Source organism: Papio anubis, chromosome 2 (genome assembly GCF_008728515.1).
Source record: "Papio anubis isolate 15944 chromosome 2, Panubis1.0, whole genome shotgun sequence".
NCBI lineage: Eukaryota > Metazoa > Chordata > Mammalia > Primates > Cercopithecidae > Papio > Papio anubis.
In genome coordinates, this window is record NC_044977.1 from 174,255,920 (window position 1) to 174,269,566 (window position 13,647).

The following is a 13,647-nucleotide window of genomic DNA, read 5'->3' on the forward strand; positions in this document are numbered from 1 at the left end:
TCAGCAGCATTTCTTTTTTCTTTTCAGGTCATGTTCTTACATTGGCTTTTGTTTTAATTATACATTGCTGCATACGTATCATCCCCAGACTTAATTACTTAAAACATAAACTCGTTTACTACAGTTCACAATTTTCTGGGTCAGGGATTCAGGCATCAAATAGGATTGGTAGGTGGTATTCAGCTGGCAGCTAGGCTGATCTAGAGTATCCAAGATAGCTTTACTGGTGTGCCTGGTAAATTGACAGGGACAGCGCAGAGCTGGGTTCACCTTGGCCTCTCTTTCATTCTCCAGCAAGATAGTCAGACTGCTATATGGCACCTCAAATTTTCCAGAGACCAAAGCTGAAGATGCCAGTCCTTGAAAAGGCCAGGTCTGAAATCGACATATGTCACTTCTCCCATACAGCTACTTTGCATTCTTGCCTTATTGTCACCATTTATCTTAGGTGTTAACACTATGCTTTGTCCCTCTATACAAGCTTTGCAGCATTTACCACAATATTAGTATATAGTAATTATACAAAAACATGTTAATTGTATCAATACATTACAAAATATTGTTTGTCTACAAAATTGTATATATTATGGCTAGAAACCCTGGTGCTTAATTTAACTTCTAGTAAAGAAAACATAGAATACACCCATGACCTTGCCAAAAATTTTGACAAAATGAAAATTTAAATAAATCTGTATCACAAAATACCATAAACAAAGTTCAAAGAGAAATGAAAGATTTAGAGAAAATATTTGTATCGTTTATGATTAGAACATGAATTAGTATCCAAATTTTACAAGAAAACCTACGAAACAATAGAAAAAGATAAACCACACAAGAGAAAAATTTGAAAAGGATACAAATAAGCCATTCACAGAAGTAAAAATACAAATGACCAAGAAAAGATGCTAAACCTCACTAATAAACAGGGACTTGCAAATTACAATCACGGTAATAGCATTGCATACTTTAAAACTTGACAATATTAAATGTTTGCAATACTCTAAAGAAATGGGAACTGCTGATAGAACTGAAATTGGTACAGATATTTTGGAGGCCAATTCAGTAGTATTTACTGAAACAAAAAAATACATATACACCATCTGTGACCCAGCATTTCCACTTCTCATTAACTTTCATTGTTCCCATGCAAAAGGAAATATTTTTATGTTGTCAAAATTATTGACAAAGTTATTATATTTTACCACAGTTTAAGAAAGCAGTTAAATAAAATGCCTGTTGTACTAGCCATAACCTACACAGTTTTGTAGGCAGGTATGATCTTGAGTGTATTAATATAATCGATCTCTTTCAAACAATTATTATGTGTAAATAATTATGTTAAAAGTTAGTAGAGTTATATAGAATTATTTTTAAACATCAAAAAAAAAAAAAAAAAACTAACCAGAAACAACCTAAATAATCATCAATAAAGGAAGTGCTAAACAAAAGATATTAATCTCAGTTTTTTAAATGGGGGTAAATTTTTATATATTAACATGTGCTTGTCTCCAGGACAAGTTACCAAGTAAAGTAGAACATGGTAAAACATTATATATATAATTCATATATATATATGAATTATATTTATGTTAAATAAAAATACAATACTATATATTGTTACAGTTTTGTAATAATGACATGTAAGTGCAAATAATTAGGTCTGGAAGAATATTTAGAGAGCTGTTAATAGTGGTGAACTGGAGAGATAGTCAGAGAGGCTGAAATTCAAAGCAGAGATTAAAAAAGGACTTTAGCCCCACATTTCAGTTTCTACTAAGACAATATATTTATTTGTGAAAAGTAAAAATAATTTTTAAAATTAATCGCAAACATTTTTATTTCAGAATGTTTGAAGAGGTAGGTTACTATATATCAGTAGCAAAATGAGATGTCCACGTTTTATTTTTAAGTGAACAAAGGATGTTTCAGAGCAATTTGTGTAATATAACTCCATTTGACTGAAGAGGGAGGGAAAATCTGTCACATTGGCATGTGTTGTATTTAAGTGGGAAATACATGGAAATGGAAAGATCCCCACAAACTGGTAATGGTGGATACTTTGTAGGGGAAGAGAGTTAAGATGAGAGGTAGAGAGGACAGGAGAAGATTTTTTTTTTTTTTTTAATGCTTCTGTACTGTTTCAATGTTATGAGTGTGTACTATTCTTACGATTTTAAAAAATCCAATTTAAAAAGTTAATTCAGTGTGGCCTACTTGGCTAGTTATAAAACATCTTAAATTTCACATCTAAATCATGGACTATTTCTAGGTCTCATTTTTGCTTAAAAGATGGAAGCATTTGTATGTAAGGAACTGAGTTGAAGTTTATGCATTAAATCAACAGATAACAACCTTTTCAGTTCATGTGTTCACTGATCGGCCTCCTTCGTTAGGAGTGAAGGAAATAGAAAAATGCAATGATTCATTTCTAAGGGTTAGGAAAAATGCTCTAAAAGGGACTCCTGGCTGGGCATGGTGGCTCATGCCTGTAATCCCAACACTTTTGGAGGTTGAGGTGGGCAGATCCCTTGAGGTCAGGAGTTCAAGACCAGCCTGGCACATGGTGAAACCCCGTGTCCACCAAAAGAATACAAAAATTAGCTGGGCATGGTGGTGCATGCCTGTAGTCCCATTTACTTGGAGGCTGAGGCAGGAGAATTGCTTGAACGTGGGAGGCAGAGGTTGCAGTGAGCTGAGATTGCCCCACTGCACTCTAGCCTGGGCAACAAAGTGAGACTCCATCTCAAAATATAAAAAATAAATAAATAAATGGGACTCATTACTTTTTACTATCATTGCTTTGTAAATCTTCAGGCAAAGGGTGTAAGAGCTAAATAATCTGAACAAAATCTGGATCAAAAAATTTGATACAGACCAAATTATAAAGCAAGTCCTGGAAGAGACTGTAGTAATTGTGCAATCACTTTCATTAATATAGTCACTAAGGGGTAAGTGTATAAACTGACATTGTTACTTGTTACTGCCCCACCCCTTTTTGCCCTCAAAAAAAGAAAAAGAGTTTTACAGAACGAGTCTGTTTTGATGGTATCAAACATGGTAGGAAGAGCCTCTTCCTTTAATCATTTCCTGTTTGTCAGTTTTCTATCTAGGTGTCAGGTTTAAATTTGGAACATGCAGTATGCAGTGAATTATTCTCAAGCAAAAAAAGGCAAAGAAAAAGAAACAACACCTTAGATTATGTATTTGAAAATAAAATACAATTTAATGCATAAAGCAATGTTATTTTTTACAGTTTAGTAACTCATCTGCTATAAATTGTGTTAAAATACGTAACGTCAGTGACTGTCAGAATTAAATATGGCTCTAATTGTTTGTGAATTGTGAGACTGTGATTTGAAGCTTGATTTGGGAAATGCTTACATTGCATGATTATAAAGTAAAAGTGATAATGAAGAATGATAAATTCCAAAATGGAGAAAAGTCGAAGTTGAAATGCCAAGAGAAAATATAAGGCAGGAACCTCCAAAGAAAATGATAAGAAGTGAAAGATGGCCAAGCACAGTGACTCACACCTGTAATCTCAGCACTTTGGGCAGGCCAGGCCGAAGATTGCTTGATCCCAGGAGTTTGAGGTTAAAGTAAGTTATGATTGCACCACTGCACTCCAGCCTGGGTGACAGGATAAGACTCTGTTTCTAAACAAACAAACAATAAAACAGTGAAAGAGTGTTCTAACAGAAAATAAGAAATACAATAGCACCGATCAAATCACATGATTTGTATTGGATTCACATATACAAAAATGTAGTTCTCTCTTAGCTATTACACAGAGAAAAGGAAGAGGGAAAAGCCCTGTTAGATCCTCTTGATGATTGACCCTAAGAATAATGAAGCACTAAGAGAATTTTCTCTAGGCCTGTGATATGGTTTGGCTGTGTCTCCAATCAAATCTCATCTTGAATTGTAGCTCCCATAATTCCCACATGTTGTGGGAGGGACCTGGTGGGAGATAATTGAATCACAGGGGTGGTTCCCCCATATTGTTCTCATGGTAGTGAATAAGTCTCACGAGATCACATGGTTTTATAAGGGGTTTCCCTTTTCACTTGTTTTTATTCTTTCTTTCCTGCCGCCATGTAAGACATGCCTTTGGCCTTCTGCCATGATTGTGAGGCCTCTCTAGCCATGTGGAACTGTGAGTCCATTAAATATCTTTTTCTTTATAAATTATCCGGTCTCAGATATGTCTTTATCAGCAGCATGAAAATGGACTAATACAGCCTGTGTGTGCCTCAGTAAATAGTAGAGTATAGCCATATCTGGATCTTCTAGTACAATACCAGTTTATTTATTTTTAAATGTGAAATAATTGACACAGTCAAATGCACAAACCTTTAGTTTATAGCACAATTCATTTTACATATGTATACATCCATGTAACTATTACCCAGGTCAATACATAAAAGATCCTATCACTACAGAAGATTTTTTAAAGTGATCCTCCCTGGTCATTTCCTTTTCCTCCAAAGGTAGCCAGCCATACTACAACTCTTATTATCATAGTTTAATTTGCATGTTTTTGAACTTAATATCAATGAAATCATACAATACGTAGTCTCGTGTCTGGCTTCATTCATTGTTTAATGACATATCCATTGTTTCCATTTGGGAATCATTATGAATGAAGCTACTATGAACATTCTTTAAGACTGTTTTGGTGGAAATACGTCTTCACTTGATATTCTTTGAGCATATACATAAGAGTAAAATTGCTGATTCATAGGTTGGATGTATGCTTAACTTTATTAGAAACTGACGAAGTTTTCCAAATTTAGGAATTTGTGGTATGCATTATATATTAGCCTTGTTCCTGATCCTATTTTCTGCTCATCTTTGATTTTTCATATATATTTCTCATATTTTTCATACTTATTTTACCTTATTCTTTATCATGACTGGCCAGGTATTTAATTTTCAGAGGTAGAAAGATAACCAACAACTCAGTGATAAATTTCTAATTCATATGTCATGGTTTTCTGGTTATCTATCGTTGTATAACAAACTCCTCCAAAATTTAGTAGCTTGAAACAATAAGAATCATTTGTTTTGCTCGCAAATCTGCAATTTTGGTAAGGCCTAGTGGAAATAGCTTGTCTCTATTCATCAGCTTGAATGACTCAACTGTGGCTGGAGGGTCCACTTGCAAGACAGCTCATGCACATGGTTGACAGGTTGATGCTTATTTCAGATGGGTGCTTGATTGAAGCTGTTAGACAGGGATCTGGATATCTTTCCCTGTGGGAAACCCTTTCTCCATAGGGTTGCTTGAGCTTCCTCACATCATGGCAACTGGTTTCTAAGAATAAATGTTTTGGAAGAAAATAAGAAAATAGAAATTCCGATTTCTTAAGGCCTGGGCCCCAAATTGACAAGTGTCACTTCTGTATTCTATTTGTCAAAATAGTCATGGAGCCTTCCCAGATTCAAGGGGAAGGGATATGAATGCCTACCCCTCAATGGGGGAAATAGCAAAGATTTTTTCAGTCACTTTAATCCACACAGTATACTCTTTGGCAAAAAAGAAAAAAAAAAAAGTATTTATATTCCTTCAACATGTAAAATACACTCATTCTTTGCCAAGAATGTCTTAGCCCATTACAGCATCAGCCTCAGGCTCAAGGCATTAAATATTGTCATCTAAATAAAGTTGTATTACCTAGCTCAGGTTGCCATAAAAAAGTACCATGGACTGGATGCCTTAAACAACAGAAATTTTTTTTCTCACAGTTCTGGAAGCTGCAAAGTCCAAGATCAAGATTCAACAATGTTTCATTTCTGGTGGAGACTCTCTTTCTGGACTTCAGATGGTCGCAATCTCTCAATGTCATCACATGGTGGGGGCGGGGGGAAGGGGGGAGGGGGAGAGATAGATAGAGAGAGAGAGAGAGAGAGAGAGAGAGAAAGCACTCTCTTCTTCTCTTCCTCTGCTTATAAGGTCATGGTCCTATTGAATCAGAACCTCATCCTTATGACCTCATTTATCTTTGATTACCTCCTAAGATCCTATCATCAGATATAGTCCCACTGAGGGTTAGGGCTTTATCATACTAGTTTTGGGTAACACAATCCAATTCATAGCACACATCTAGCTGCTGATGCTCAGGTAAGGTTTCTTGAGTATAGGTCACTGAGTGTAGATCCTGTTGATCACAGAACTTGTAAGTTAAAGAGAAAAGTGTTCTCAACTTATAATAGTGAGAAAGAGATTTGATGACCATAATAGACAGTCCCACTCAAAAAGGAAGGGAACAAAAGCATAGCAGTCACAGATTCATAGCAATTCTGAAGCCCAATCTGGCACATGGCACCAATCCCTTTGATAAGGGTCTAGTTCTGCTGTGAGTGATTATCTGTGGCTCTTAGCTTTGACCGCTGGGCTCTAGGATCTTCCCTCTGAATTATTATTTTACATCAATTTAAACAGGTCTGTGTTTGCAGCAAGGTAGCTTTCTTAGCCTGCTTCTTAACGATATAAATTAATTTTATATTATCTCTCATTCCAAGTTGCTTTGATTCCTTTAACAATTTTATAGAGTTTTATATCAATGTATAAAAAACTCCAATAAACAAAGGCACACTTACATTTTTCTGAGATGAGCCCTTCTATATCTGGGCCATGTATAAGTCTGTTATGGGACAACAACTTTAAGATTTATGAAATCCATATTCTTTAGCTGCAGGGTCTATAAAAGGCTGTCTTTAAATCTTACATCTACATACTTGAGATATTTACCCTGAGATCATGTTCTGTTGATAGCTCTAGATTTGATCTTGCTGTTTATTACTCTGAAATATTTAACTGCAAGACACTGGGTATGGAAAACAGTTTTATCTTCAAGACAAGCAAGTCCTGAATATTTTCTATGTCCTCTAAATTTGACTCAAAAACTTAACAGTTAATTCTTTATTTTCCCTCACTCTTCTTACAAGCAGTGAAGAAGTTAACTTATAAATTATCACAATCAGTAGAAGCAACCAGTTAGAACTTTCTACATTCTGCCTGGAAATATCCACAGCCAAGTCCATGAGTGCTTTATGTATTTATTCTTTCTATTTTCCCAGTTACCACAGACAGCAGTGTTGACACACCATGTGACACAACATAACAAGGATCCTTTTCCCCTCATTCTCAAATAGCACTTTCCTCCTCATCATAGGAGCCCTCAGCAGTGACCTCTTGAGGCCCTTTGAGCTTTCATTTCCAGTCTCCTTTCATTTCCAGGCTCTTTCAATGTCCATACACTGCCCAGTTCCAAAGCCAGTATCACGTTTAATGTTTTTGTTATGAAGCATCCCTTTTCCAAGAACCGTTGCTGTACAATAAATTATACCAAAATGTAATGGTTTTGAACAATAGTTATTTAATTATACCTCATTTTTTTGTGGGTCAGGAATTTTGGCAGGGCTCAGCAGAGTGATTCTTCTGCTCCATGTTACATTGACTGAGGTAACTCAGTGGTACTCAGTTGTGGCAAATGGGTTAGTTTGGAAGGTCCAAGACACCTTCTTCATACGTCTGAAGCATTTTGATGGGGGTGGCTGGAAGTCTAAGCTTAACTGGAGTACCTACATGTGACCTCTCCAGCATAACCACCTCAGGGAGTTGGAATTCTTACAAAGCACATTAGGACTTCCAGGGAGTGTATTCCAAGGAACCAAAGCAGAAGTTCCTAAGCTTCTTCTGATCTGGGCTTGGAAGACCTACAATGTATTCTTTCTGCTACATTCTACTAGCTGTGAGTGAGTCACAGGACCTGAAGGCCAAGGGCAAGGGGATGAGGAGAAACAAGGAAGTTTGGTTCATTGGGGGACAATCTTTGGAGACTTGATACCATATACAGTACAAAATTAGTATGTTACTTGAAGACTAATAAGAAGCATTGCAATGTCACCATTCTTTATCCAACCAACAAATTAGCATGGCCTACTTTTAGCTATTATGGGCATTCTCTGTGTTGTGTAATCATGGGAGAATTATTTCAACTTTCTGTAATTCATTTTTGTCATTTGTTAAATGTGGTTGATAATACCTGTGCCATAAATTTGTTGGGAGATTATAAAGTGTTTAGTTGAGTGTCTAGCACAGAGTAAATGTGAGGCATAAAATATAAACATGTAATATTATTCATCATTATTCCTATAGGAATTCTATCAAAAAGGAATTATATGTAACATAATAAACAAACAAATAAAAAAACACAGAGAAAGTACTGAGAGCTAACAAAAGTGATTTTGTTTTATTGTTGAATCTCAGATATTTATAAATGGTATTTATAAACAGTGAGTAGAAAGGTGAAAGGGCATTGATACAGGTGAGTTTACCTTAGGGCAATACTGATTCATACTGTTAAATCTCTCAGTGATGCTGGTAGGTCTCAAAATTGTTCTGGAGAGTGTTCCAAAGATGAGGTAAAAAGAAGATTCATGTCATCCTTAGAGTCTTTTCTGGTTTAGACTGTTCCTAAGAATGAAAAGTCATCTGCTTTACATCCCCAGGGAACCATTCTGTTTCAGAACCAATTGTGATTTTAAAAGGAACTTCAGAGTTACTAAATTTTTTGCCCCAAATTTGAGAGCCTATAGACAATGAGGCCAGCCAATGTTTGCTCTAATGAGTACAGTTTTAAATGTGATGCTCTCATGAAAGTGTGCTCTACTTTTGGAGTTGGTCAAAGCATTCAAAATCTTTCTTTTCTTTTCTTTTCTTTCTTTTTTTTTTTTTTTTAGATGGAGTCTCCTTCTGTCACCAGGCTGCAGTGCAGTGGTGCAATCTCGGCTCACTGCAACTTCCGCCTCCCGGGTTCAAGCGATTCTCCTGCCTCAGTCTCCTGAGTAGCTGGGACTACAGGCATGTGCTACCACACCCAGCTAATTTTTGTATTTTTAGTAGAGACGGAGTTTCACCATGTTGTCGAGGATTGTCTTGATCTCTTGACCTCGTGATCTGCCCACCTCTGCCTCCCAAAGTACTGGGATTACAGGCATGAGCCACCACACCCAGCCAGCATTCAAAATCTTAATCCTCAAGATTGCCTCCAAAGAAAGACATCTTCATTTCCCAGACCCCACACAGACCATTCTCTCAACCCATTTGTACTTGCTCTCTCTTAGGTCTGCAGATGGGCAATTAGTAGGATTGAAATAAGCTCATGAGGGCATGGCACTCCCCTTCCTCAGGAGACATGCTCAGTGAAGATGAAGGTTTCTTTTCTGGAATCTCTTTAAGAGGAACAAGTCTCTGGTCTTGGTCATATTTCCCTCTCTTCTTTTCAACCAATTTTCTCCCAACACTGACATGTTTGCTGTCATAAAGTTGTAAACATATCTGTGATGCTGCTGGAGCTAAGCATTTTCATGAGCTGTGTGGCTAATTGAGGCCTTCTAGGAAGGTCAGATTAGGCCTGAGAACTAAAGTGTCCTACATGTTAGTGGGGTCATGGTGATAAATTGTAGTCATTCTTATTTATTGACTGGTAGTGCAGTAGCATGGAGTTGAGAATTTAGATTAAGAAAGAGTAACTAAATATGAATTGACTAGCCCATGTGCAATGATGCCAAATAGTACATTACCAATAGACTGATTAGAAATGTTGGAATGCTATGCTCCCGGTCCGGCTACTTGGATTTTTATCTCGTTTTTCTTCTACCAAAAACCTAATGGCTTGAATTTGCTTGCCTCATGTCATACTCAAAATAAGAGGAAAGGAGCAATTTGGGGCTATGGATTTATAATGGGAGGCACTTAAAAAACAGCTGGAAAGGCATTGATACAAGCTTGCAGATCTCTGAGCAACAACCTTGCTTGAGTGTCTGTCCATACAGAGCCATGCCTGGAACAATGTTTGCATCCACATATCTAAAGAAGCAAGAAAGCATATGAGACGAAAGAGTCATTTTTTCTGAATGAGAGAAGCAAATTTTAGCTCATTTTCAGTGCTTGGTTTATGTTTCAAAGAAGACTAACAATATTAATGATCAAGTGTAGGACCAAAACTAATACTAATCTAGAAATTGTTATCTTTCATGGTGGATTAAAATCAGAGCTTATTTTTACTTCAAAAATGAATGTGGTTAAAGATCAACTTCTATCCCTTAGTGTCTCATTTCAGTCATGATACCCTTCACATCAAAGCTAATTCACTGAAATAGAAAAATCAGATCTCCAAGAAGTGGTGAGGCAGATTCTAAATTAACAGACTTCATTATTAGGGTAAGGGAGCAGCAGCAAATCAAAAGTCAGTTTGAGAGCTCGTTATTATTATTGTGCTTATAATAATAAGTCCTCCATTTATTATTATATTTTCACTATTATTTTGAGTTACTTGACCACTCAGATGTTTCACTGTATATAATTAACCTATCAGAGGACAAGTCTATAATTTCTGGCTTTGCCCTATTGAAGTTACAGCAATTGTTAAAACCTGAAAAAGAGTTTCTGTTCCATTTTCTAATTCCATGAAAGACTGACTCATTTGTAAAATGCCTCCACATTTGTAACTGAAGATATGCACCAATTCACTCAGGAAAGAAGCCTTGTTATACATGAGAGATCAATTGTTTTATGAAATGAAATTAAAAGTGTAAATGCTGTTAACATTTTAAAGATCAATTGAAAGTGCTCCTTAAGCTCATTTGACCAAGTAGTTTTTTTTCCCATTTTTTAAAATCACACCTGTGTTAAGGCATGCACTCTTTTCCTCTATCTGGTAAGCACAAGGTGTGGGAACTGGTGCAATAGATAATTAATCTCTATTGCTATCTATAGTTTCATAGTTAACACTGTCTTAGCAGAAGTGTGAAAACACATTCACACCTTTGAAAATGGATGATTAACTAATCAAATGGCAATATGAATGTTAGACAAAATTACAGAAATGACTGCAAGGCAGAGCTATTTATGATTATAACATTCTACTTAATTATTAAGGGTGGATTGTTCAGTGTATCTGTGCTCCTCAAACATCTAGGCAGATTCTCAACTTTTTAATTACAGGACTCTTCAAAAAAGAATGAAGAAAATTTTAGATTTCCCCCTAATTAAGGAGTTTTAAATACAAGAGGTTAAAGAGGAAAAGAGATGTACAGTTCAAGACCACCTGCAAAAGGGAGCCAAGAAGGGAGAATCACATTTGAGTGAACTGTCAATTTTTCCCTCTGGACTTTGTAATTTCCATGTAAAATGCAGAATAATCTGAATACATAATTGAATATTCAATCTATCACAGCAAAGTCTCTTTTGATAGTCTGATATATAAAAATCTAAATTAGGAGGTGTATTAGTTCATTTTCAGGTTGCTAATAAAGACATACTTGAGAATGAGTAGCTCTTAAAGAAAAAAGTTTGAGTCACAGTTCCACAGGGCTTGGGAGGCCTCAGGAAACTTACAGTCATGGCACAAGGGGAAGCAAACATGTCCTTCTTCACAAAAGGGCAGGAAGGAAAGAATGAGAGCAGAAAGCAGGAAAGCGGGAAGGAAGAATGAGAAAGCGGGAAGGAAGAATGAGAGCAGAAAGCAGAAAGCGGGAAGTCCCCTATAAAACCATCAGATCTTGTGAGAACTTACTATCACGAGAATAGCATGGGGGAAACTGCCCCCATGATTCAATTACTTCCTACCTGGTCCCTCCCACCACACATGGGGATTATCAGAACTACAATTCAAGATGAGATTTGGGTGGAGACATAGCCAAACCATATAAGGAGGTAGGACCCTATATTCATTATCTTGCTAATTTTCTAAGTTACCTGTGTGTGAAGTTTAAGAAATGATACTGGAAAAAGGCAGTGACACTCTTGGAGGAATGCAGATCTAATAATTGAAGGTTTAAAACCAATATTCCATGTATATTGTATTAAAAGGCTTTAGAATAAAAATATCTACCCATGTTTATATTTTAAAGCCAAAGTGTATATTAGTGGCACATATATCGTATAGCCTTATAGTGTAGTATTTTAAGGACATCTTAACTGCCCTTTAATGCCTTGAAATCTGGCTACATATCTGACTTATTGCCCTGCCCCTAATTAGTAGTGTTTTATATTAAGTAAGCATCCTTATCTATTGAATAAATGCTAATAGTAAATGATGAGACAAAGGTGCCATCAAGTTGCATTTTTATGAAAATACGTGGTTATGAAAAGCTTGAAAAAGCATGATTTTCAATTTATAAATTAGTTATATAGAAAATAAAAGTTATACTAATTAGCAATCATTTATCAGCACCAAGTGAATATTCTGTCAACTGTTTGACCTTGTAGTTACTATTGCCCACCTTGAATAGGTGTAGGGATGTAGGTATATACACATACCTATTTTCCCACCTGTAACCTAGTAACTTCTGTTGCCCTTTCTTTCCTGAAACCACCCCGGTCCAGATCTTTCCCATTTTTCTTCACCTTGACTTCTTAATAACATTCGACACCACTCAATATCTTTCCTTTTTGAAACATTAGTTTCTCTTGGTTTCCATGCCATCACATGCTTTTGATTTTCCTCTACATTTGATATCCTCTAAAGATCTCATTCACTCCTGGGATTCAATTACCACATATATTCTTATGTCTGCCATATTTAAACCTCTAGTTCAAATCTCTGTTCATCTTCAGTCATCCATATATGTATATGAATGTATGCACACACACATACTCTATTAATCTCTTCTCACATTGCTATAATGAAATACCTGAGACTCAGTAATTTACAAAGACAAGAGGTTTAATTGGCTCATGGTTTTGCAAGCTGTAGCAGAAGCATAGTGACTTCTGCTTCTGAGAAGGCCTCAGGACGCTTCCAATCATGGCAGAAAGCAAAGGAGGAGTAAGGTGTCTCACGTGATGGGAACAGAAGTAATGGTGGGGGAGGTGCTACACATCTTTAAACCTACACATCTTAATACAACCAGATCTCAGAAGAACTCACTCATAATCATCAGGACAGTACCAAGGGGGATAGTGCTAAACCATTCCTGAGATATCTGCCCCCATGAGTCAATCACCTCCCACCAGGCCTCACCTCCAACATTAGGGATTATAATTCCACATGAGATTTGGTGGGGACAGATCTAAACCATATCACATACACATATACACATGCAGGCACACATACTTAGGGCACCACTCTCTGTCCCCCAAGCCTACTCCTTCATTAGGCTTTCCACTCTTGGTGACTGAAGAGCTATTCATTCAGCTACCCAGGTGGAGACCTGGGTGTCACCCTTTACTCTTCCCACACACCTAATCTCTCACCATGTTCTATTCATTCTATCTCCCAAACATTTCTTGGATTTTTCCCCTTCCATTCATCCTCACTGGTCCGCCCCAGTCTGGGCAATACCTGTCTTGCTTCATATATCACAACATCCTACTTGCATGTCTTGTTGCTTACATCTTGCCCCTTTCTGTTCATTCTCATACTGTATTCAAAAATATTTTTTAAATGGTGGTCCTTAAGCTTTTTTGCCTACAAACCCCCCATAGAAATTTTCAAAATTATATGTAATGTTTAGGTAAAACTTATTTTACTGTAAATTTAAATAATTTCAAAGGCTAGAATATCTGATACAATGTAAATAGTGATACAGAAAATATAAAGAACATTTATTTGGATACATTCAAAAGAGGACAGA